A 24,756-nucleotide genomic window follows, 5' to 3' on the forward strand; every position below is an offset into this window, starting at 1 on the left:
CCCACATAGCTGCTTTCCTTCGAAAGGCATTGTGTCTGAACAGCTCTATTTGTCATCCCACAGAACTAGGCAACTTGTCATATTGTAAAAACAACATGGCTGCCTTATCTTCTGGGACCACACCTGATTGTGGCTCATGGGCCAATGGAGCAGCTTAGCAGGTGAGAGGGCATTGAAAAGGAGTTAAGGCAAGTCAAGCTAACAATAATAGTAAGGAGAAACATTTATTGATCACCCTTGGAAATGGATACTGATATTATCCACATTTTACAGATGAGAAGACTGAGGCTTGGAGAGTGATGTGATGGTGTTTAGTCAGAGGTAGCTGGGATCAAACCCCATTAGTGCAACAGAAGAGCAGGTACTCTTAACCTCAACCATGTTAACACAAGCAAACAAAGCAAAACAATACTTGCACACGCTGCCCACACCTGTCAACACCAACAAAATCAGGGACATGCCAATAAAATCTATGCCAAACTTTGTTTTTGTTGACTTTGAGAACCTACTAGGACACTGAGTACACATTTATTTAGGGAAATGGGGAAACGATAACAAACAGATTGAACCAACCAATCCCAGTCATGCAATCATTTTTTCTATTTTGAACCACATCACCTCAGATTGCACTTGATCAGTTTAATATTTCTTAACTTGCAGTCACTGCAGCAAAAGGCTCAGACTCTGATAGCAGAGTTAGTTCTGCCTCTGGAATTATAACATGGCCTCCGAATTCTCGATTTTTCCTTTCTTTGTAGAACTAGATCTTCTTTCCAAATCTCAACACCCATGCTGGAGAGCAATATACAAACTACTAAGAAACTCTTTGCTTTAGACATCTGCCTTCCAGTCCCCCCTTCCCCCACTCCCCGCACTGTAGGTATTTGGCCTTGAGACCCATTGCTGCCCCGACCCAGGATTTTGTCCCTTTGACATCAGTTAGGCCCTGAATATGTTCCTCAAGATTCACCTCGAACATGGATAATTTTCACCATTTGTTTAGGGCCTTTACTAGCCAGGCCCTGAGCAGTGCATCGTCCATGCGTGACCTCATGCACTTTCTGCAGCCCACACAAGTCCTGAGCTCCTCTCCAACGCCCCTTCCATGTGACCTCCTTTTTCTATCTCCACCATTTTCCTCACTCCCCATTTTCAGCAGATCGCCATGCTGCATACTTCATAAAGACGATAGAGGCGATTAGACAAGATCAGCTCTCCTTGCCCCTCCTACCCAAACCCACCCCCTCCCATCTCGAGGGCTCTATGCAATTTATCTTTTCTTTCTTAAAATGTAAACCTGTCCCTCGCCTGACAGCCTCTATGTTAGAATCTTTCCCGTCCTTAAACACACATACTCTCTCTTGAAATTCTGATCCATTCTTGCTTTTATCTTTTTTTCTTTTCTAGTGAGCCAAAGTTTCAGATTCTCTTTTTACTTTCTCCCTTACCTTCCAGCCCTCTGTGGTCTGTCTTCAGTTCTCACTGCCCCATCAAAACTTATTTGGCGGGCTTCCCTGGTGGCGCAGTGGTTGAGAGTCCGCCTGCCGATGCAGGGGACGTGGGTTCGTGCCCCGGTCCGGGAAGATCCCACATGCCGCGGAGCAGCTGGGTCCGTGAGCCATGGCTGCTGAGCCTGTGCTCCGCAACGGGAGAGGCCACAACAGTGAGAGGCCCGCGTAAAGTTGTGATAAAGCCTGTTGAATAAAAAGAAATTCATTTAAAAAAAAAAAAACTTATTTGGCAAAAGTCACATGGGACCTCCTAATTGCCAAGTCTGTTGGTGAGATTTTTGAAATTGTCTCATTGGGCATCTTTAGGATACCCAACACTGTCAACCATTCTTTTTTCTAATAACCTCCTGGCTAACCTGACTTAGGAGACTGTACTCTCTCCTTTTGCTCTTTATTTCTCTGATCCTGTTCTCTCAAGCTCCTTCAGAGGCCTCTTTTCCTCTGGGTGAGGTCCTGGCCCACCCCTCCATCCCCACCTCCCACCAGGCCCTCTGTTCTACTTGACCCTGTAAAGACACTCACTCGCCTGTGTCTGTCTATACATACCACATAGCCTCAGGCCTCCATGCCTTTGCTCCTGCAGTTCCCCCTTTCTGGGACGCCCTTCCCCCGTACTTTGCCTGGCTCACTCTTACTCATCCTGTAAAGGTGACCTGGACTGTACCTCTGGTTTGGAAACTAGCCTGTCCCCTCTGGCTTTCTCTCCTCAGCTCACCCCCTCCTTTGCTCCCAACAGCGCAATGGCACCATATGTCTACGTCCTTTGTCACACTCTTATGGTTTTTGTTTTTGTTTTGGCCTCAGATACTCTCAGTGGAGCTCCTGGATTCATCTCTATGAGGCCTGAGAGATCCATGACAACCGCATGGTGGCACAAGGGGCACAGGGCAGAGCAGTGCAGTGGATTCCTAATCAATTAACTGAATTAGGAAGCTCAGTTGGAGTCCCTGAGGTCCGATGGGGAACCCTGGACCCCATAATCTGAAGCCGCCCATGCAGCCAAGCCCTCTCTTTTCTCTCTGCTGGCTTTGCTCTCTGTTCCCAGGTTGCTCCATGTCACAGGAAAAAGTCAGGCCACTGCCATGATTAGCATGACTACAAGCCCCATTATCTAATCTCTGTGGCACTGAGGCCACTCAGAAAGCCTCACTGATGCTGGCTGATTCCCATCACGTTCCTCAGACCACATTTTCTTCCAACTGCTTCCATTTTTCTTAAGCCCCCGCACCCCACGCCAGCCCCCTTGCCCATGGCTCCTTCTCTGCTTGGAAGACTGAGGTCCTTGACTTCCTTCTTCTCCCATTAAAAACCTCCATGTTTCTTCCCGGCCTCTCCTCCCTCCTCCCGGCCTCTCAGGGACACCCGCGCCCTGGGCTTGAGGAGGTACTCCTCCCCCTACCAGTCCTAGAGATCCGACTCCCCAAGATCTTCTCCTGGTTCCCGCATCTTCTTCTTCAGCTCCCCCAGGCCCATCACCTCAGCTTAAAAAGAGGCTCCAGTGCTCCCCACACAAATACATACATAAATGGATAAACGAGCAACTTTTTTTTTTCTATGTGCTTCATTCAAAACACCTTCCCACCTTTCTCTTTAATGGCTGCTTCCTCTCCTTCACCTCTTATGGCTTTGAATTACATAAGTAATCCATGTTCATGGCAGAATAGTTAGAAACTGTATGTAAGCAAAAAGGAAAAAAAAAAAAATCTACTATCACAACACCTCGGAAATAACTCTATTATTATCTGGAGTACATCTTCCAAACTTTTTTCTCTGCACCTACGTAAGTAAAGTTAAACAGATTTTAAAGATAAAATCATATTCTATGTTGTGTTCTGTAACTTGCTTCTCTTATTTCACAGTGTACTTGGAGCGCCTTTTCACTGAGCTCGCCCAGATAATCCAGGATCATCTCCCATCTCAAGATTCTTAACTTAATTACACCTGCTAAATCCTTTTTGCCATATAAGGCAACATATTCGCAGGCTCCAGGGATTAGTGCTTGGACTTCTTTGGGGGAGGGAGGCACTATTCTACCCACCCCAAGTAGTCAGTAGCCCAGAGACATGGGAAGGGTTGGAGTGATAGGTGGGGGGATTCCCGGCACAGGGAACAGCAGAGCTCTGATGAAACCTCAGTCTTTCCCCATCACCCGAAGCCTCCATGCCCATAAAGGTAGATCTACACAGTCTTTTTTAAAAAAACAAGTTCACAATTATAATGGTACCTCTTTTCTGGTCAATTCCATCTTCCTTCCTTTTGGAAGACACCTTTCCCCCACAGCAAGTGATTCTGGTGGGTTTGTCAAGGAAGGTACATGTGCTCCGGGCTGACCAATCACAGTACTCCACGCCTCTGCGCACAGCAGCTGAAGGATGGGCAAGCGATGCAAATGGCGTTGGTAAGATTCTTGGGGGAGGGGCCTGGCCTGGATGCGGAGACCAGGAAATTTTCTCTCTTGTGGAGACGGTGAGCTCTAGAAATGCTGGAACCGCAGGAGGCCATCCTTCTCATCATGGAGATCCTGTGTAAAAATGAAGCCATTCCAGAGGAAGGGAGAGAAACATGGTGTTGTGGGGCATGGAGTGGAGAGAGAGAGAGATCTTAAAATCAGAGGACATCATCTGAGCATTTCGTTCCAGACCTGCCTAGGGCCAGGCAATTTCTGGACTCTTCAATTGCATGAGCCAATAAATTCCTCTTACCTTTCTTTGCGTGAACTTTGAACTAGTCTGATTCAGGTTTCTGTTACTTAAAATAAAGAATCCTCACTAATATAATATTATTCCACCATATAGATGCATTAAAATCAAATTAACCAAATTCATTAATATTTGGCCTTTAGATAGTTTCCAATTTGTACTAGTACTATTTTAATAAGACCATAGTTAACATCCTTGTACATCTATCCCTATGCATATGACTGATTATTTAGAAAACTTTCAAGGAAATACAGTTAGAATACATTTGAATGTATTCTTTAGAATACCGTCAAAGAAACCCATCAACTTAACCAGCTGTGATCTGGCTACAACCCCACAGCTCTCCTTAAACTGCCCTCTCCTAGGTCACCAAACATTTAATTGCCTATTCCAATAATCCTTTTCTCCATCCTCGTCCTATTCAGCCTTTACTCACTCCTTCCACCTGGAAAATCCTCTTAGACTTCAATGAGCCTTTCTCCTTAGCTTCTTTTCTCATTTCCAGTATTGAACTCGGATGCCAATTCAGAAAAATTGGTGAAAAATTGGGAGAACTAGGTTGAGGTGGGGTTTGTTTGTTTGTTTTGGTCAGGAAGAGGTGATGTATTTCACATATAATGGAAAATAATATAAAAATAAGTGGAAGCGTCTTTTAGGAAAATCACTTGACTTCTTGTGACTATTGAATAAATATACATTTATTTCTAAGAGAGTGCTTTCTTCTTTCCCATTTTATTGAGAAATAATTGACATACATCACTGTATGAGATTAAGACATACAGCATGATGGTTTAATTCACATTTATTACCACATGAAATGGTTACCACAATATGTTTAGCTAACCACAGCCAGGATCTGCAGGAGAATGTGTGATCAATTAGCGATGTTTACCAATTCACTAAGGCACTGCGGGGGAGGGCCGGGGGCTGAAGTGGGAGGTGGTAAAGACTGTAGCAGGCGTCAAGCATTTGCCATTGCTATAACCAGAGGTTCTTAACCTGGAGGATACAGATCAGGAGATTCCCTGGGGGTTCCAAAGTGACCCAGGGGCTTCATAAAGCCCCTGGAGTTGTATGCAAATGTTTGTCTGATTGCGCATTTTTCTAGGAATAAAAAACCATAGCTTTTATCAAATTTTAAGACTCCCAAAAGAGATTAACAGCCATCTCTGGGATGGTTTCCTATCCTGTGTTTTCCTCAAGTGACCTTATGGCGCTCCAGGTTTGGAGAAGGAGAATCAAGTAACCCAGTAATTACCATCCAACCTAACACATGCAATGACTTCATGAAGTTATGGGAGGCCCTGAGAGATTCTTCAGGGAGAAACACAGAGGCCACTTAACACTGCCCTTTGGGCCAGCCCAGAATAACTTAACTGAAGGGGAGGGTGGGCAGGCAAGTTAGGAGGAAGTGCAGCTGCTCTTTGTGACACATACTCATCCCTTTTCTAACCTGTTCTCCCAACCCTCTCCCAGCCTGCTCTGCCTCTGCTTCTCCCAAACTACTCCTAGCTCTCTGGTACCCAGGAAGCCAGCTCAGTGCATGACCAGGGGCCTCCCTCCAGCTGTGCCCCCAAAGCACAGAAGTTTGTGACATTTGGAATTTTGCACGTTTGGGAAACAGTTTTCAAGACGGCTACCATATTTCACTTTCAATATAATTTCCTGTCTCCCCTTTCTGTCTATTGTAGGCCTCTTAAATCATGGGGGCTCCATCCAGACCTCCTTATCTTAGTGACTATCTATGTTTTGCATTCCTTTCTTCCTCTGCCCACGCCCCCATCCACGTTTAATGGGAAATGTTTCCTGTCAACTTTTCTTCTGTCCTTTCTGGTGACTGTAACTCCAGCCACTTTGTTATCTTCGGTGAATTTCATTAAAAAAGGATGAAGAGCCCATGTTCCAGGATCACTAGTGTAGATATTAAGTGAACTAAGATTGACCCTCAGGCTTCATCGCATCCTTTGGAGACCTCCCAGAATCCAGCCTAATAACTGTTTGTGTTTTTATGTAGTCCATGGTCATAGTTCCATACTGTGCCTTGACAGACCACATTGGATTCCTTCCAAGAACACAATTTCTTGAGACCAAGACAATGTCCCATTAAAATTTTAATCTGCCTCCTGTTACTCATAAGTATTCGTAAGCCAGGCTTTCCAAATACCACTTGATCTTCCGCAGAGAATTTATATTTTACATATTTTCTCCTCACATGATTACGTGGAGCATTGCTGCACATAAAAAAGGCCCATGCATCTCAAGGCGTTTGTCCTCTACAGGAGTAAGCTCTGAACTCAGAGGACCTACATTCAAATTCCGCCTCTTATATTTCCTAACTGTGTGACTTTGGGCAAGCTGATTAGCATCTGTGAGTCTCAGTTTCCTTATAGATTGACTGACAGAAATAAACTGCATAGAGTTATTGAGGTAATTCAATGAGATAATACATGGAAAGCATTTAGCAAAGTACCTGGCCCATGAAAGTATAGCTTTAGGGAGAATACCCACACCAAAACTGTCCACATCCTAATGCCTGGAACCTGAGAAGGAAATGGGGAGATTATCCTGAATTATCGGGGTGGACCAAATTTAATTTCATGAGGCTTCAAAAGCAGAGGACTTTCTCTGGCTAGAGGCAGAAGAGAGGCAGCAGAAGGAGAAATCGGAGATTGGATTGGAGCTTTTTTGTGTCAGGCCCTATGCACATTAATTATTGAATTTAATTCTTCTAAGAACACGATGGGGTAGATAGATGTATACCTTTTTATAGGTGTCTCAGTGAAACAAACTTGCCCAAAGTCCAACAGCTGCAAAGAAGGAAAGCTATGATTTGACTTTCGGTGAATTCAGGTCTGCCTGATTTTAAATTTATGTCGCTTTCCACTGCCTTATGATGTTTTGCATAAATACCACTTTTGCATCATCACAGCGGATATCCCTACAGCCCTGTAAAAGCAGTTAATGCTCACAGCCACACTTTGAGGCAGGTTTTATTATCCTCATTGTAAAGATGAGAAAATTAAAGCCCAGGGAGCTGAAATGCTTGAGTGCACACAGTCCCTGAGAGACACAGTTAGATTTAAGCTCAGGATCCCTGACTGCAGAAACACTTCAAGTGTTCTTTCCACCACACCACAGTTAGTTCCAGTCAATGCTGACGAATTCAATGCTGTGTAGTCTCAGGCTTGCTCTCTCTTTTCTAAAATTACTGCAAGGCAGTATTTCTAGCACCTCTGAGTCAGATTTCGGTTGTTTCTCTGTCTTGATTATACGTGCCACACCTCCCAGTGCTGAGTCAGCTGCAAATTACATCTGTGTCACTCTGACTTCTCCAGAACACACACACAGATGAGGAGTGAAACAGATTCTGACGCCAGCTCCTGAAGTCTCTGGGAGCCACCTTCTCTCCCAACACAGGCAAACTGGCTCACGCTCCCTTTTGTTTAAGGTCTTTTGGTCAATTTTTAGTCAGCATGACTTTTTTATTTATTTATTTTTTATTTATTTATTTTTGGCTGCGTTGGGCCTTCATTGCTGCATGCAGGCTTTCTCTAGTTGCGGCGAGCAGGGGCTACTCTTCATTGTGGTGTGCGGGCTTCTCATTGCGGTGGTTTCTCTTGTTGCAGAACATGGGCTCTAGGCACACAGGCTTCAGTAGTTGTGGCACGTGGGCTCAGTAGTTGTGGCTTGCGGGCTCTAGAGCGCAGGCTCAGTAGTTGTGTGGCACACGGGCTTAGTTGCTCAGTGGCATGTGGGATCTTCCTGGACCAGGGCTCGAACCTGTGTCCCCTGCATTGGCTGGCAGATTCTTAACCACTGCGCAACCAGGGAAGTCCAGCATGACTTTTTATAAGTGAATTTTTATTTACTTTTTTGTCTCAAAAATAACACAATAACTGTTAAAAAAGAAATTGAACATCACATTTAATCCCATCACCCAGAAAACCAAAGGACTTTTATATTGAAATGCTCCTAAAGGTAGCTTATGGATTCTATACCTAATACTGTAACAACAGATACATGAAATAATGTCTTCCTTTGCTTATTTAGGAACGTAGTATTTTAAAAGCAAGTTCTTTGGTGTGATACACTTTCTTTCAAAAAAGCAAAAGAAACTTTATTGAATTTTGTTGATTATTATGTTTTTTCCTTAAGGTCTCTGGGTTTACCTTCTAAATTTCATAGTTGTTTCATTAATTTTACTACTTGATGAAAGAGGAGCTACATTCCACCTTGAATATAAATCACCTTTCTGATTCTGACCTCTAGAACTATCTTAGTTTTTCTTTACACACATTAATGCAAATACCCACTTCTAATACCCCTGGGAACATGCATCTAGCTCTGCAGATTCTGCGGAGTTCCTGTTTGCTAAGGGCTCCCAGCCTGCTTTCCATCAAAAGTTATAACAGTGTTTTTATTACCTCCTAATTCTCCTTGGCTCTGGGCTCCTTGTGAACGGAAGCAAATAATAATCTGTGTAATGGTGCTTTCCATTATTTTGGCTATTTCTTCATCTATAGAATTTGACTTAATGCAGCATTTTCTGTTTCCATAATTCTATATAATAAACATTTTCTCAAAGCCCTCAGCCTCATGCTACGGACTCCCTCAGTTTTCAGCAATCCCTGACCTTATTTCAGGATGCTTCAACTTAGGTTACTAGGTTTTTTTCACATTTCTCCTTTTCATAAAGAGACAGCATTGTTTTTTTATGCTAATTTCACTCATATGGTCCTGTTTTAATTACCTGAAAAGTGAAGCATTTAATCAGATTTTATTTGTAGAGGGTATGCCTATGTGTTTAGCCACAATGGAGTTTATTAAATAGACCATTTGATATTTATTGGTGATCCAGCCTGAGTTATTTATCATTTATTAAAGTATTCCATGTATATGAACTACATGCCTAGTAATAATAACAACATTTTCTTTTTTAAAATTAATTAATTAATTAATTATTGGCTGCATTGGGTCTTCGTTGCTGCTCACAGGCTTTCTCTTGTTGCTGCGAGCAGGGGCTACTCTTCGTAGCAGTGCGCAGGCCTCTCACTGCGGTGTCTTCTCTTGTTGTGGAGCATGGGCTCTAGGCACGCAGCTCAGTAGTTGTGGCTCGTGGGCTCCAGAGTGCAGGCTCAGTAGCTGTGGCGCACGGGCTTAGTTGCTCCGTGGCATGTGTGATCTTCCCGGACCAGGGCTTGAACCCATGTCCCCTGCATTGGCAGGTGGATTCTTAACCTCTGTGCCATCAGGGAAGCCCAACAACAACATTTTCTGAGTGCTTACTACGTACCAGGCATTACTCTAAGCATTTTACACATATTAACTTACTCATCAAAACAAATATGTGATAAGTTAACAGTCTTCATTTTACAGACAAGGACACTAAAGTACAGAAATATTAAGTATTTTGTCCAGGGTTACACAGCTAGTAAGGGACCCAGCTACAGTTGGTACCCAGGCAATCTGGATGTTATGTTAGGTGTTAGTTCACAAGACATGTCAGTGGCTGTCTAGGAAGATGCACGAATTTTCAAATAAGTATTTATTATTTCAAGAATTAATTAGAGAATGTATTCATTTTTTCAAAAAGCACCTACTAAATATTGACTCTCTGCCTCCACTAGAGTAGATACTATGGAGAAGAGAATTAGCAAACTGGTCCATATATACTGAGGGAATTTAAACCTAGCTGAGGAGATCCGGGATACAGATACGACACAACTAAATAGTATTGAATAGAATCAACATCTGAGTAACAGATGATATAGAACAGTTTATCTGTGACAATGGAAATTATAAAATGGGGACATTAATTGTGGATCCATTGTGTCAAAGTAGTGCAATGGGCTAGCACTACAGTGTGAGTAAATTAAAAGGCGTAAAAGGAAAATCTTGATGCTGTGAATTCAGTCAATTAATTCAAACAATATTTATTGGGAACCTACTATGTGTCAGGTAGTATATAGCTATTGAGCATTAAACCAAGGCATGAATTACTGAGAGAAATTATAAAATTACTTTCTCCTGGGGCACTTTAAAAAGTAGGACAGTCTATATTTAGCTATGCCCAGAGGCAGGGAGATGAACTGGGTGATGATAACTGTACCTAATAATACCAGGTTGACCTAAAACAGGGTCGCCTTCATGTCTCTCTCTTGCTGCCCCACTGCGGTAGACCGGGAGAAGTGTCTTCAGGTCATCTCAGGAGCTCACAGACGTTCAACACTCCTGCTGCATATTTTTCATCATCCAATCCAATCCTTCACCCCTCAGTTTCCTCCCAAACCCTTTTCTAGAGCCCTCTGGAAAGACACCTGTGATCAACAAACTTCCTTGTGTCCTCATTGCTCTTGGAACAGAAGGAAAGGGGGTAGGACACAACCTTTACAGGAATGACATAGCCATAGGACATGATAAAAACTGGTTAGAATCAACTAGGTCCAAGATGACAGAAAATGTGACTTCCACTGGACCTTGAGCCTCATTATATGCTCATTGTAATACATTAGCATGCTAAGTGACACACCCACCAGCACCATGACAGTTCCAAGGCCGACCATCAAAGATCAAAAAGTAGGCGGTGGCCCAATTCCTGGAAATCTCCGCCCCTTTCCCCAAATAGTTGGAATAATTTTCCCACTCATTAGCCTATAAAATTACCCAGTCCATAAAAACTAACCACCCCATATTTCAGGGCCTCTCGCCTTCTGAGATGGCCCACACTCTGACTGTAGAGTGTGTTTCTCTCTAAATAAATCCACTTCTTACCTATCACTTTGTCTCTCACTGAATTCATTCTGTGAGGAGACATCAAGAACCTGAGCTTCAGTAAGTCCTGAGACCAAGTGTGTGATCTCAATTAAAAGTCCCCATCTGGGTTGCACGGTTTCACTCTGACCACTCTCTCATCTCCTGGCCTTGAAACCTGGCTTTTCCCCCAGACACTGCTTCCCCTACAGCCTCTCAAGGCCCTGTTCTCCCTCACCAACTGCATCTCAGTGCTCGGCGGTGGGGTGAGCATCCTCTTTGCACATGCTCCAGTTTGGACCATTTCTTCCGCTTCCTCTCAGAAACTGCAGCTCCTTTAAAGTTCCTGCCTTCAGCTCACACAAATGCCTTGTAGCTGTCAGCTGTCTGCCCCTGCAGTCACCAGTCACTCACCCCCCTTCTTTAACTGAAGGCTTTGGTTATGGGTTCTAGGTCTTATTCTACCTCTGTCATCTTCTGGATGCTCTCAACATGCCTATAAATGGACTGGCCAAATCCCTGGCCTCTCTGTTCCTTGCTTTTCTCACCTTCTCAACCACAAACATCCACTCCCACGGTCACACCCTAGACCTTGCCATTGGTGGTAGCTCCACCCTGATTTCAAATAGCCCACTCCCTGACAACACTTTATCAAAACTTGCAGTCTACTGACCCCATCACTTTCTTTCTATCCTTCTCTCCATCACATTCTTCTTACCCAGTTTAAACAGCCACTCCCTGGCAACAGTCACCCTCAACTCCTTTGCTCAAGTCTACTCCTTCTCTCTCCGCCTCTCTCTCTCTCCATCATACTCACCTATAAACCTCAGCAGTCAGTGAACCAAGTTCTCAGCTATTCTGTGCCTGCACCCAAACAGGTGAATATTCCCGGAGAAAAAAGCACAAAACAAAGCCAAACTCTTTTTTTTTTTTTTTTTTTTGCGGTACACGGGCCTCTCACTGCTGTGGCCTCTCCCATTGTGGAGCACAGGCTCCGGACGCGGAGGCCCAGAGGCCATGGCTCACGGGCCCAGCCGCTCCGCAGCACGTGGGATCCTCCCGGACCGGGGCACGAACCCGCGTCCCCTGCATCGGCAGGCGGACTCTCAACCACTGCGCCACCAGGGAAACCCCAATCTGTTTCTTTTTAAATTCATGCTCACAAGCCTCAAATGAGCACTGTCTGGAAAACTTACTGTGCTTCTCCAGCAAATCCACTTCCCACTCTCCAAGTCAACTAGCTCACGCCTTTTTCATTCTCCTTAAACTTCCCATATCCATTCTTACCACTTTTCCCTCTCAGCTGAAGACCTTGAGTTATACTTCACTGAGAAAATACATGTTATCAGAGAGGAACTGCCTCAAATCACTTCTAATAAAATGCATACCAAAACCATTAAAAAAAAAAAAAAAGAAAGAAAGAAAAGACAACCTACATAATGGGAGAAAATGTTTGCAAATGATGCGACCGAGAAGGGCTTAATTTCCAAAATATACAAACAGCTCATACAACTCAACAACAAAAAAACAAACAACCCAATCGAAAAACAGGCAGAAGGCCTAAATAGATGTTTCTCCAAAGAAGACATACAGATGGCCAACAGGCACATGAAAAGATGCTCAACATGGCAAATTATTAGAGAAATGCAAATCAAAACTACAATGAGGGGACTTCCCTGGTGGCGCAGTGGTTAAGAATCCGCCTGCCAATGCAGGGAACATGGGTTCGAGCCCTGGTCCGGGAAGATCCCACATGCCGCAAAGCAACTAAGCCCGTGAGCCACAACTACTGAAGCCTGCGCGCCCTAGGGCCCATGCTCCACAACAAAGAGAAGCCACGGCGATAAGAAGCCCGCGCACCACAACGAAGACCCAATGCAGCCAAAAATAAGTAAATTAAAAAAAAAAGAAAAACTACAATGAGGTACCACCTCACACTGGTCAGAATGGCCATCACTAAAAAGTCTACAAATAACAAATGCTGGAGAAAGTATGGAGAAAAGGGAACCCTCCTACACTGCTGATGGGAATGTAAGTTGGTGCAGCCACTATGGAAAACAGTATGGAGGTTCCTTAGAAAACTAAAAGTAGAATTACCATATGATCCAGCAATCCCACTCCTAGGCATATATCTGGACAAAACTATAATTTTAAAATATACATGCACCCCTATGTTCATAGCAGCACTATTCACAATTGCTAAGACAGGGAAGCAACTTAAACGTCCATTGAGAGATGAATGGATAAAGAATGGATAAAGAGATGAATGGATATATACATTATATTCATAATGTACATTTATGGATATATAATAAAAAAGAATGAAATAATGCCATTTGCAGCAATATGGATGCAACTAGAGATTATCATACTAAGTAAGTCAGAAAGAGAAAGACAAATACCATATGATATCACTTATATGTGGAATCTAAAATATGACACAAATGAACCTATCTACAAAACAGAAACAGACTCACAGACATAGAGAACAGACTTGTGGTTACCAAGGGAGAACCTTGGTAACCACAGAGCGTGGGGTTAGTAGATGCAAACTATTATATACAGAATGGATAAACAACAAGGTCCTACTGTATAGCACAGGGAACTATATTCAATATCCTGGGATAAAGCATAATGGAAAAGAATATAAAAAAGAATATATATATGCATATAACTAAGTCCCTCTGCTGCATAGCAGAAATAGGCACAGCACTATAAATCAACTATACCTCAATTTAAAAAATTTAAAAAAAATGTATACCAATCTTCTTGCCTCCTCACTTATGAAAATGGAAGAACTGTCACTTTCCTGTCAATGTTCAACCCCGCATTCCCTCTGGTCCTCTGAAGGACTGCACTCCTGTTGTCCCCTACATCAGCAGTTCTCAAAGTGTAATCTGCCAACCTCTGGCGAATCGCTGAGACTCCAAACCTGGTCTTTCCCCAGTCTTCCTCCCACCTACCCACCAGCTAACAGCACCAAGCAAAAACCCACTAGTAATCCTTTGTTCCTCCCTTTTCCCCACCCTGCTTCAAGCCTATCATGAATACTTGCCAATTCTACCATCGTAATCTGGCATCTGAACTCTCCTCTCCATCTCTAATCTAAGTCACTATCATCTCTACCCTGAACTGGTTTAACAGTCACCCAACAAGCTTCACTGCTTCTGCTCATAACCCTTGTAATCCATTCTCTACACACCAGCCAGAGTTATGTCTCCAAAACACCCGTATCAGAACATGTCATTCCCCCAAATGAATCAGTTCATAGCAATTCATTACTCATAGAAAAAAACACGAGGTGTTGCAAACTCTGGCCCCTGCCTGTCTCCACAATCCCAGGGCATTTTATTCACAGAGCACAGCCACTTTGCCTTCCTTTCTTTGCAGCATTCTGCCCTTTCCTCCCCCTGGCTTTCGCACTTGTTTTCATTGCCTGGAATGCTTGTCCACCAGCTCCTCAGATGATTGGCACATTCTCATTCTTTTGGTCTCAACTCAAACATCTTATTCAGAGAGAACTTCCCTGACATCCATATCTTAGGTGGCCTCCTCAGATTGCTTTCTATCTTATTCCCTGATTATTTCCTTCATGACATTTATTACAACCCACAATTATCTTAATTGTTTCCTCATTTATCACCTGTCTCCCCAACTAGAGTGTGAGCTTCATGAGTGCAGGGACCTTATTTCTCTTGGTCATTCCTGGACTTCCAGCACCTAGGACAATGCTTGGCAGAAAGCATGCACTCAATCAACATCTGTCAAATAAACAGGGTGAATGAATGAGTTTTTAACATTCATGTGCTGGTCCTTTGGCTATGTTCTTCGAATGCATTATCTCATTTAATCACCATAACAATCTTATGAGGTAGGATTACTATTATTTTCATTTGACAGATGAGGAAAAGGAGGTTCGGGAGAGTTATTTGCTCAGTCACATAGCTAGTAGCAGCTGTATGAGTCAGCTTGGGCTGCCATAACAAAATATCATAGACTGGGTGGCTGAACACTCAACGGAAATTTATTCCAGCTGATTCGGTTTCTAGTGAGGCATCTCTTCCTGGCTTGCAGACAGCTGCCTTCTTATTATGTCCTCGCATGGCCCTTCTCCTATATGTGCATGGAGAGAGGGAATGAGCTCTTTGGTGTCTATTCTAAAGACACTAATCCTATTAGATCAGGGCCCCATCTTTATGACTTCGTTTAATCTTAATTACTTCCTTAGAGGCCCCATCTCCAAATAAAACCATACTGGAGGTTGGGACATCAACATATGAACTTGGAGGGGGGAGGGATACAAACGTTCAGTCCATAAAACTGACAAAGCCAGGATTCAAACCCAGACTTGTCCAATTCCAAAGCTCATACTCTTAATTGCTGAATTATATTGCCATGTTGCTTCCAGGTCCTTAGCTCTGTCCTTTTCCTGAACCTCTTCATGCCTGGCTTCATACATGGCCAGGGATTGCTTGTCTGGTTCTCTTGTGGTACACACCTGACTTGGAGTTGAGAGCCAAGATGCAAGCCTGGCTTTACTCTTCACTACCTTTGTGATCTGCAGCCAATAGCTTAATGACTCTGGATGTGCCTCAGTTTTCCCATCAATGAAATATGGACAGTAACAGAAAGTACTTCTAGGAACTTCCTTCAGGTGGTGAGGGAGAGAAGGAAACAGTACTTATGGGAGTCCAGTGAAGGTCTTGGAGCAAATACACTGCATGATCTTGTTGTTGTAAATATTTCCCTGAGTAACGTTAACAGGTGCATAGACAGGGGTGCAAGAAAGCGGCCTCCACTCCGGCGTGGTGATGCAGCCTGTGGGAAGGGCCCTTACATGGCTGTGACCAGTATTTTTCCTTTCCTCCTCATGTTCAGTCATCATTGTGCTTTTGTTTTGTTTGAATTGAGTATTTTTCTATTTTGCTTATTTGCTCTCCAGGCTGGGAGGGACTGCCTCAAGGGGATCATGCCAGAAGGCAGCCTGATCTCACTGAGATGGGTGTCACCCTGTCTGCAGTTTCTCAGGAATGTAATTTATCTACTTGAGATTTGATGGTAGATGAAATAATAACAAGGATCATAGAACAACATTTATACGGCACTAACTGTATACCAGGCACTGATCTGAGAACTACACAGATATGAATTTATTTACTCTCCACAATAACCACACCTAGAAGTAGATGATAGAACTAGTTAGATACTATAGTAATCACTCCCACAACTAGTAAACACCTGGGCTGGGATCTGAACCAAGGGACTCTGGCTCTACACCCCATGCTCTAAACCATACTAATACTCTATAAGGCCTCTCCTGGCACCTATTATTTCTCCCTGCCTGGCCTGTAGTCCCAAGTGCTGGGAGGTGGATCCATTCCCCAGGACAGGGAAAGTAAGCCTCCCCTGTGGGAGGGGAGGATATCAGGGAGCATCCTTCTAGGACTGTCTGGGTACAGTTGCCAACTAGTGGGATATGGTTGATGGCTCTGAGGGCTCCCAGATCACCCTGTGCTCTCCCTCTCTCTAGCACTAACCAGCCTGCATCCTAACTATTGGCCCATTATCTCCTCTAGGAGGCTGGGAGTTCCGCCAGGGATGATGTCTAGGTGAGCTCAGCAGTTCCTCAGCAGCATGAGGGCAGGAACATTGTCCATCACTGAACTGTTGTGATCCTGGGCCTGACACAATGCGTTATGGAATAGATACTCATGAATGAGTAACGAAGAAGGCCCGCAAACACCACAACGAGCGCTGGTACAATGGTTTTCAATATTTGGAATCTTTTGTTTATTTCTGCTTAGTGCAAAGGCCCTGAAACTTGAGTCACCTGAGGAGTTTGGTAAGAATGCATATTCTCAGGCCTCGAACCTGAGATTCTGATTCATTTGGTTCAGGTGGTTTTTAAAAACATTTCTACTGGAATGTAATGTACAACCAGGAAAGTGTACATGAGTGTACAGCTTGCTGAATTTTCACAAACTGAATGTATCTATGCACCCTGCACCGAGGTCAAGAAAAAGAATATTATTAGAACAGTTTGGGGAGCTTTAAACATATAATCCTGATAATTCTCATGCAGTTCCCCTGAACAGCAAGAAACACTGTAGGAGTGATTAGCGCTAAAACTCTTAAAATGGAAACAGCCCATGTGTGCATCTTTGAGGATAATAAGGACAAGAGAACTGGGAAGCGTTGTTCGTTGGTCACCAGAACCCCTAGGGACACAGCGGGTGGCACTGCTCCTGGAGTTGGGAAGTGGAGAAGGCCCACTGAGTCACCAACTGGCTTTCTGGATATAAGAGAAGCACAGCTCATAAACTCCCAGCACCTGGTGAGAAGCCCTGATGACTCAACGGGAGAGAAGTCCATGGATGCCAGGGTCAGGCCTTCAGGTTATTAAGCCACTAAAGCAAACAAGCTTTCAGAGCAAAGACAGAGGGGCCTCATGGACAGTAATCATTGAGTCACCCATTTCCAAAAGGATGAGAGTCCCTCCTACAAGTTCTATCTGAACCAGAATGGATGAGGCCTTCAGAAATTCAATTTCAACTTCGATCTCTTTTACACACACACACACTCCCAACCAAGGCTTGCTTTGTAATGTTCTCCCCCATGCTTCCAATTAAGGTCTTTCACTATGGGTCAGGCTCATTCTCTGTCTTTTTCCTCCTATTTTTCCTTTCTTCAACATTTTTTGATTCCTGATGTTCGGACTAGAAGTTATGAACCTGAACCTCCATAAAAATAAAGACACTTGGTGATGGGAAAAGAAGAGAAGGCGTTATCCTGGTTATCTCTTGATTACCCACCAGCAGATTCGGGAGGTCTGAAATCAGCCTGAGTATTCCAAGCTGTATCTCGAGTTTTCCTCCAGCATTTAACATCGTCCAAAGCCTCGCCTTTTAACAGGTATAGACATAGATGGGGGCGGTTGGGGCGGGGGAGCACGGTCTTGTGCAGAGAAGGGAAGTCATTTTGGCATCAGACAGTTTCTCTAGTTTTCCGTTGTTAAGTCACTAACAATTTCCCTAACTTTAAATGTTTTTCGAGTGTTGTACATTCAACAGAGGGTTGGGCTTTTTTTGTTTGTTTGTTTACTGTATTTGGTTTCTGAATTCTTTTCCCAGAATTTATTTTCTGTGGGAAATAGAGTTTGAAACATTTCCAAATAAGTTTGGAAAGGAGTTGCCCGGATCCTGTAAAGATTTAAGATGAGTTCGTTTTCTGCATAACTCCTTGTCTCCCAACCAATCAATAACCAAAAGGACAGTCTCCATCCTGGTCCTAAGGAAAGCTCAAGTGTAGCCCATTCCCAGAAAAGTCACAAAGAGGGAACTTTTCATAGTCTACTATTAATTCATCCAATCACTCATTCATCCACTCATTTTTTCAACAGATTGTCATTATTGAGTGTATACTATATGCCAGGAATTTGCGAAGTACAGATCACCAAATGCAAGCTCCCTTCTCTGGCCCCTCCTTTTATTCCTTGGTCAGGGGGAGGGTGGGGAAGCACTCAAATAAAAGCGGGGAATACAGGTCTCCTAAATCATCTTCTTTTTCCTCTAGCTGCCTCCAGGCTTCCCAATCCCCAGTTAGAAAGCTGCATAATTTAGGTAAAAGTGATTCTCTCCCCACCTGGGTCTCCTCTCAGTGTTGTCGTTAACACCTATGCTTGTTTCAGGATGGCTCTTAAGAGCCTAATAAGGGCCAAGAGGATCCCTGGGCTTTGCAAGTCCAGCTGCCATATTGCAGCAAGCCCTCAGCCTCGGAGGGCCTGTTGATGGCAGGATCTGTTGATCTCCTGCCAGACAACCAGCTCAGGCTAGACCAGTGCTCTGGTCTGCTTTGCGAAATCAGAAATCAAGTGTTCCACCCAGATTGTCTTTCCTAATTTTCAAACTTTTGATCTCATTCCAGACTACATGTTACGGCAATCTGCATCCGTGGGATGACGATCATTCTGGAAAGCTGAAAGAGCAGCTCAGCCATATGTCTGAAAATGTGTCACCAGCAGTGTGACTGTCAGTAACAACTTGATTCAGGCTGCATCTGAGCCTTTGACACTTTTCGAATTCATGCTTTCTCCTTCATAAACACAGACCCCCAATGTAAAAGTCTTCTAATGGAATTTAAGATTTTTCCTTAATGCAGTTGACGTGCACGTACCTGGTTTTAAAGCAAATCCAGTACGTGAAAATGGATGTATACCCATCAAATCAAGGGGAAAGAGAGGCACTTTCAGATTGAGGGATTCACTTCACAGAATGATTCTTTTCTTCTCCAAAGGAATCTCCATACGGTTCTCTGAAAGGAGTTAGCTTTCCTAGGGTACTTAAACACTTTGTAAAATTCTAATTTAAAAACACGGTTTAGACATCACACATGCTGTGAAAAGAGAAGACCGCTCAGATCAGGCAGATGGCCTCATGCTATTTCTAGAGCCATTACCCCATTTCAAATGGAATCCAAAGGACTTGTCAACATCTCCTTGGCATTCAGTGCCCTGCCTAGATGGCACTGAAGCAAAGCTTATACTTGCTACAAGACTTAGATCAATAGTCACTCCTTTGTCGAGCCCTCTCAGACGACGCTCACCTTTTCCCCAGAGGTGAAATCTTTCTGGCACCTATGTAGCATTTGCACTGCCCAGTTTGAAGACTGCCCTAGAAATGGTCTAGGTTTTATTCATTTTATGAGTTCAGATAGGTGCCAGGTCCTCAAGAAACTTGCCTCAAAAAATTATTGCAGTTGATGTAATTGAATGAGAAGCAGCCATCACTCTTCTGAAGCAGTGTCTTTCAGTTAGCAAGGATTGCTCAGAGTGAGGTCTCATTTGGTCACAGGGAAATGTCTCATAGTGGCTTAGAGTTAGGTTGTCTTCGTGGACAAATTATCAAAATTACAATAGAAAATAAAAGACCACATATAGGTCTAAGCCAGTCAGCAATCATCTCTTGCAGCCAGAGGGACTGCTTCAGAAATGTGCAATGGAAACCAGATCTGGGATGTTTGTTGGAACGGATGGGGAGACAAGCTCTCTCTTCTACTGGATTTAATCCTCCAAAAAATATAAATTAGTAGCTTCTGGGGGTTGCCTTATCAACCAGCACAGAAGAAAAACTAAGTGGTAGAGAAGCCCAAGTCTTGATGATATCATTTGAGACCTGGGATCCAACAGCTCCTGAGGCTACACCTGTTTTCAGGACTTTTCAGTTAAGTGAACAGGTAAATTTACTTTTTTTTTTAAACTTTTTATTTTATACTGGAGTATAGTTGATTAACAATGTTGTGTTAGTTTCTGGTGTACAGCAAAGTGATCCAGTTATACATATACATGTATCTAATCTTTTCCAAATTCTTTTCCATAAAAATTTGTTACATAATATTGAGCAGAGTTCCTTGTGCTATACAGTAGGTCCTTGTTGGTTATCTCTTTTAAATATAACAGTGTGTACACGTCAACCCCAAATTCACTTCTTTATTTAGACAAGTTTGCACTGACATTTTGTCATCTTCAAATAAAAGACTCCTGACTCCCCCTTTCCCAACTGGTCTTTATATCAATTACCAAGACCTATGGTTTCTCCATCCAAAGTATCTCATATCTGTTGGCTTATCTCCAGGCCAATGCCCATAATCTAGTTCAAATTCTCATGACCTCTACCTTGAACATGCAAACTCTGAGTTTTGTCTCTCAGCCTCCACTTTCTCCCCTCCTGTCTAGCTTCCCAGAAGCTGCCCACTTAATCCTCATAAAGCACAGATATCATGAAGGCACTCACTCTACTGCTCCAAAACTTTCACTGACCCCCATTGCCCCCTGAATTAAAAAACCTACAGTCTTTCCCTCTTGTGTGTCTCCTTTACTACTCACAAAGAATACCTCACTTCTGGTCACCAAATATGTGGAGGGGTTTTCCCCACACCAAGGAATTTTCCATAATACCAGCTGGGTGTCCTACAGTTTAATTCAGTTCTGACACTATCTACCTGGAAATAGTGTCAGATCCCACACGTGTCAGTCCCACAAGACTGCCCCCCTCCCACTTCAGATGCCAATTGCAAGCAGTAGTTCCTCAGGTTACCCACAACTTCTGTCCAATTTAGCTACAAATTGGAGGGTCCCATGACCCTCTCCTTGGGTTCAATTAATTTGCTAGAGTGGCTCACAGAACTCAGGGGAGCACTTACTTATGTTTACCAGTTTATTAAAGGATACGGTAAAGGACACACATGAACAGCCAGATGAAGAGATACATAGGGTGAGGCCTGGGAGCGTCCTGAGCACAGGAGCGTCTGTTCTCCTGGAGGTGAGGTGTGTCAACCTCCCAGTACATGGATGTGTTCACCAATCTGGAAGCTCTATGAGCCCCACACTTTTGCAATTTTATGGAGGCTTCCTCATGTAGACAATGAACAATTATTAACTCCATTTCCAGCCTTCCTCCCTTCAGAGAATGGGGGCAGGGCTGAAAACTCCAAGCTTCTAGTCCTGGCTTGTTCTCTCTGGTGACCAGCCCCCATGCACAAGTCATCCAGGACCCCAACCAAAGCCACCTCATTAGAACAGAAGACACTCCTAACACTCAGGAAATTATAAGAGTTCCGAAGCCCTGTGTCAGGAACCAGGATCAAAGACCAAATATTAGAACTAGATGCTCCTAGCACTCTTACCACTTAGGAAATTACACGGGTTTTAGAAGCTCAGTGCCAGGAACCAGGGGCAGAGACCAACATATACATCTTTTCTATTATCTCACACCTACTGAATAAAGTTCAAATTCCTTAGACTGGTATTCCAACCCCTCTATAATCTAGCTGCAAACTCTACCTTTCCAACTACTATTTTCTGCTATATCTCTCATATAATTTATTCTCGAGGATTATTGCATTCCGGTTGAGTATTCAAGTTCAGAGCGAGTTTGATGTAGCGCCAAGGTGAACTAGCTCTTCCCATGTCCAAATCTTCCAACTCCCAGGTCAAATGAAGCCTTGTCCTAATGCCTTCCCTACTCCCACAGCTGGGAACCTTCTGAATTCTTACAGCCCTTTATCTCTTCACACCTTGGGACTTCACCTACCACTTCCTCTTATCTTTCTATATTTTGTTATAGCTACTTGTGGATATGTTCTCTCTAGTCTGCTCTCCAGACTTCTTCCCTTGTAGGTAGTTACTCTCCTTCAGACAGAGTCTGTTTCAGATTCTCTTATGTGTGCATCCCACCCCCTCCCCCCATATATGTTTACTGAATTGATATAAAGGAAGGAATGAGAAAGGTTGTTTAATAGATTCTTAGGAAACTTGCTTTTTATGAGTATAAAACATAACTTATAAACAACCTATCCATATATAAACAGATACTATTGGAGTTACGAGGATGCTTGGAATTGGCTCTCTTAAGTACTAAATTTCACACTTTCCCCCTATTTTTGCACTGTTAATTTTCTAACACAAAAGTAAAATTCAGATAATCTTTGGCAAAACTTTAAAAAATTCTAAATTATCATCTTGATGATGATCAAGAACCACGAGTGTAATTGAAAAGGTATCTCACGACCAGAAGTTCTCTCTGAACCATATTAACAGAAGCCATAACATGGTTTTATATCATGTGGCACAGTTTACAAAATACTTCTACAGATATTACTTCATTCCTGTTTTACAACCCTGTGAGGTCAGTAGGACAGGAATTATCAGGCCTGTTCTACCAATAAGGAAAAGGTAAGGTCTAAGAGAGGCTAAGCAACTAGCAAGTTTCCACAACCAAGTAGATGACAGAATTAGGACTAAAACCCAAGGTTTCTGAGCCCTAGTCCAGAGCTCTTCCAATTATTCTGTGCTACTTACCATAGGCTAACAGATAACTTCTTCCCTTGCCTGTGACTGATTTAGCAAAGGACTTAATGACCATTGAATCCCCACCTCAGTGATATGAAGAGAGGTCTGGGAAGTGGTATTACTGTCTTGCTCCTGAGAGACATAGGAAGAGAAGCTCCTCTTTTTTTTCCTCTGGATGTAATTGGATATGGTAATTGCAGAGCCAAGAGAAGCAGAGCTGGAGCCCTGAGTTCCCCTTACCTGTAATCACCCTACCCTTGAACTTCTTGACATGTGTGATAATCAACTTCCTTATTGTCATTTAAACCAGCATAAGTCAGGGGTTTCCATTACTTGTATCTGAAACCATTCTAACAGGAACAATATGGGAAACTTTATGATACATGGATTTGGGGTAGAGAGTCCTGGGTTTGAATCCCCTCTCCAACATTTCAAACTGGGAATTTTACTTAACAATTTAGAGCCTTGCGTTCTTATCAGCAAAAGGAAGGATATGCGTTCCTACTGCTCAGAGCTATTTGGTCCAATACAATAAGCAGTGGGAAGTGTCTGGTACCTGGTAGATAATAAATAGCCATTATTGTGAAAATGAACTTTATACTAATGCTATAAATACTTGTACCAAAAAAACTTTTTAAACTCTAAATTTACACAAAACAATTTTATTGGTTCACTCATGCTTTCTACTCTCGTCAGGCAGGTCTTAGAGTAAATACAAAGGTTGATTCCTAACAAGCTCAGATCAAGAATACTCAAACTCTGAGTGAACTTCAATTCCTTGAAGATTTGGGATCATGGGGCAGGGATGAAAGTGTTGATAATAAAATTATGACTGGAGCTGAGATTGGAGGGCTGCCACCAGGACTGGAATTTGCCTTGAAGTCAGCAATCAACTTTTCAGAGTGGCCTAACAAATCAAAGACTTGTCATTTATTTGTTCTTAATTTTCCTGCAGAAAGGGTTTTAAGCATTAAATAGTTTGATTTTATTGCATTGTTTAAAAAAAAAAAAGAGAGACATTGCCATCTCTTGTTCTGAAAGAGAAGATAGTTTGGATAACCTCACTTTACCAATATGCAATTTACACAACCATGAGGTCATAATGGTTTAGCACAGGGCTGGGCCTTCTGGGTCTTCCTGGATTGAAGCCAAGTGCCTTTTTCATTTCAACGTTAAAACAAAAAATATCATCTTGGTATGGTGTCACATTGCTAAGAAGAGCTAATTTTTTGCTTGTTTTTATTTTGCTTTATTTTGTTTTGCCCACAATTACAAAGAATATATTATATAGGTCAACTTTCAAATCTGTTTCTTGAGATTTATTATGTGACTATTTTATTTCTAAGATCTTCTTAATGGAAACTGTACTGTTAATTGTAGCAATTTGGAAACACTGTACCTTTCTTAAAATGTCTGTTTTAAAAAAATTTTTTAAAGTCTTTATTGAATTTGTTACAATATTGCTTCTGTTTTATGTTTTGGCTTTTTTGGCCACAAGGCCTGTGGGATCTTAACTCCCTGACCAGGGATCAAACCTGCACCCCCTACATTGGAAGACGAAGTCTTAACCACTGGACTGCAAGGGAAGTCTCTCTTCAAATTTTTATAGAAGACAATAATCACCTAAAAGGGCTTACCTGGTGGCGCAGTGATTGAGAGTCCGTCTTCCGATGCAGGCGACACGGGTTTGTGCCCCGGTCCGGGAAGATCCCACATGCCGCGGAGCGGCTGGGCCCGTGAGCCATGGCCGCTGAGCCTGCGCGTCCGGAGCCTGTGTTCTGCAACGGGAGAGGCCACAACAGTAAGAAGCCCGCATACCGTAAAAATAATAATAATAATAATAATCACCTAAAGATGAGGGTCAGAAGCAGATTGGAGGGTGTCAGAGTTTTAAAGGAGCTAATTTTTATTGACAGCATAATCCCCAAACTACTCTGTTACCTATTACTCC

At 43.0% G+C, this 24,756-nt stretch overlaps 1 long non-coding RNA gene across 1 annotated transcript; it reads right to left on the reverse strand.

Moving 5' to 3' along the window:
* Positions 1-1,629: 1,629 nt before the first annotated feature.
* Positions 1,630-24,626, reverse strand: LOC307190900. The gene is made up of 3 exons (XR_013829556.1): positions 24,443-24,626; positions 3,736-4,032; positions 1,630-1,694 (listed from the first exon to the last, which is right to left on the reverse strand). It is a non-coding gene; the product is annotated as an uncharacterized lncRNA (long non-coding RNA).
* Between the last annotated feature and the right edge of the window lie 130 nt (positions 24,627-24,756).

Source organism: Stenella coeruleoalba (assembly GCF_951394435.1).
Source record: "Stenella coeruleoalba genome assembly, chromosome: 8".
NCBI lineage: Eukaryota > Metazoa > Chordata > Mammalia > Artiodactyla > Delphinidae > Stenella > Stenella coeruleoalba.